A 2,861-nucleotide genomic window follows, 5' to 3' on the forward strand; every position below is an offset into this window, starting at 1 on the left:
TAAAGCAGCAAGCCCATTCGTCTCCCTGTGAGTCATGTGAAACTGCCTTTATACAGTTTACATTTCTGCGTAGAAGATGTTGTAGCATCTGCCCACTTTCCCTTTCTCCTTCCATAAATCTAAGTCTGTGAAGTTGGCTGAGAAGTTACCATCTTTGAACTCTGCATCTTCACAATTCAGACATTCCAGACTGGCATGTAAGAAAGAAATATCTACTTGAAAATTAATTCACAGGGCAGCATTACAAAAGAGGTAAGACTTGGTTTAACAAGCTTACAAACCAAAAGACCAGAAGCGTACAACTTTGTTTTGTGTTGGTGTTGCTATAGGCTTTTTTTGAACAATTTTATATGCTAGAAATACTTGGTTTTGGGTTTTAATACAGAATGAAAATGAAAACAAATCCTTTTCAACTCTTTCATGCCGCTACCAGCTACAGATCTGGTTTGAGGGCCTCGGCTCAACTCTCCATTTTTTTTTTTTTTTCCCTTTTAAGTTCTTCATCTCCAGCTTCTGACATTTGGAATAATAAGATGCTTGAATGTTACTTCATCCACAGCAAATCCAGAAACTTAATTGGCTTGGTGGTGTTTATCTTTCTGCCAATGTCTTCATCAGTTTTGCAGATTAAATTTGTTTACCATGTTTCAATAGAATAAGATTCAGATTGACTTTACTTAATGATCCTGTGTATGATGCAGACAGTCAGCATGGTTTTCTTAGCTGAATGCAGACATGCCAACAGAATCTTGTTATTTTGCATAGATTCCTTCAGCAAATTGCCTGAAATGTGTGATAAGTAATTAACACGTTTGTTTTATTAAAAAAAAAATCTTTTTTGTTTTCTGAATAATTAAAATTCTAAATGATTATAGATATGTTCAAGCCCTTAATTCATGTACACAATGAGTGCAACAGAGATGATGACATCTGTGAGAGATGACCAACGTTTTTTGCATCTTTGAATGCATTGTTTTGGTGTCATAAGCTGTTACAGAGGAAATAGTTGCCATCTTTGTTCCCTGATCCCAAAAGATAAGCACTCTGATTCTTTGTATAAAACTCCATAAAAATATTGGGACTGCTGCTGAAAGCATTAGACTGGACATTTTTTGCCTTAATTAGGTTGATTTATTCCATTATGGCGCAATAGCTGTACTTTATCAGTATTTCACAGAGGAGCTATTGAGCTTTTGTGAATGAATGCTAAAGCTGCCTGATGGACTCAGACTGTGGCTGGTATGGCTCCACATTTAATTTCTTCTAGTGGATGGTTCCTGTAAAACACATCACTGTATTGTGCAACATAAAGATGGGTGGTTTTTTTGTTTGTTGTTTTTGTTGTTGCTGATGTTTTGTTTTTGTTTTGCTTGTATTTAAGACAAAAATGTCTCAAAAATATTTCTAAGTGTATAGTTTTCCTTTTCCTTCTGTGTGCACATAGGTGGAAGGGCAGCTCCTCAGCTCTGGTGATGTGCAGTGCCAGCAAGTGCTGTGAGCTGACTTACAAAAGTCAGTTGGAGCACTTTTTATACTATTAAGAATAAATTACCTCTTTACTCCTCCTTTTTTTTTTTTTTTTTTTTGGCCACATATTTACCATATACTCATCCTTTTATTTTGCACTGGTCCGCACTAAAAACTTAAAAAAAAAAAAAAAAAAAAAAAAAAAAAACCTTCAGGTGCTCAGATTTCAGGTTCATGCCATTGTATAGTCCTTTCTGTTCTGGAAACAACCTTTGCTCCTCCATAGCTCCCAATACCTGAATGAACATTGAGTGGGAGTAAGGATAGAAATAAGCACAGAAGATGTGTCCTACTTCACAAGCAACTGGCCTGCTCTTGCCCTGCTTTGAGGCACTGAAAGCTGAAGGAGCTTTGCATTTCCTAGGAACTCCTCAGTTTCATGCCATCTGCAGTTATAAAGCCCACTCTTAGCTTTCCCTTCCCTTCCATTTTTTTTTTTTTTTTTAAGTGAAAATAAGATGAAAGAGATCATAGTTCAGCCTCGAATGGTGCTGAGTTTTGCAATCCACCCATAAATAACTTGAGGAATGACTCCCTGCATGCATCATTTATTATGAGTTACTGGTAGGACAGAAAAAGCAAGTGCTGTGCACAGTCATATTTGTGACTTTGTTAAATCATACATAGCTATGACCTTTGGTTTCTGTTAGTCTTACCTGTTTTATCTGAAGGATCAGTGTTATTTTACTATGTCTTTTTGTAGGATAGGAAAAGAAGCTATACAATTTTCTTTTTTTTCCATAGATTTGAACTTCAAAGCTGTAAGCTAACACTGTTCCAGTACCACATGTATATAGCTTGTTTGGCTTGTATTTTTTCAGATGCATCCTGAAAATAAGAAGTCGTCTTACTTGATTTTATATTCTCTTGTTCAAGAAAGCCAGACCTCAGTTCGCTGCCATATAAAGTTCCTCTGCTTTTCATAGCAGAACAGCAGTGTCAGTTTCCCAGAGTGACTTCCAAAGCAGCTGAAGCTACCAGTGTTATGGACTACCACAGTTTTTCAGACCATCAGCTGCAGTCACCTTCACATCCTGGATCTGCATTCAAAGGATGCTGACACATCCTTGTTAACACAGATAATGGCCTCTGTCTTCACTTATTGCATCCTGGGGTCATTAATTTAAGCACTTCATAAAGCATAAATGTTGCTGCTAAGGCAAAAGAGCAGAGGGGGAGATGAATTCTCCTTGATAAAGAAGGAATATATGCAAGAGGTTTGGGGACAAGGAATGATTTAAACTAACAACAGTATTCGAGTGGATGGATGCAAAAAGCAGCTCTTTAATTTTTAAACTTGCACAGAAATAACTGAGACAGATGAGCCTAAGAAA

Source organism: Meleagris gallopavo, chromosome 5 (assembly GCF_905368555.1).
Source record: "Meleagris gallopavo chromosome 5, MGAL_WU_HG_1.1, whole genome shotgun sequence".
NCBI lineage: Eukaryota > Metazoa > Chordata > Aves > Galliformes > Phasianidae > Meleagris > Meleagris gallopavo.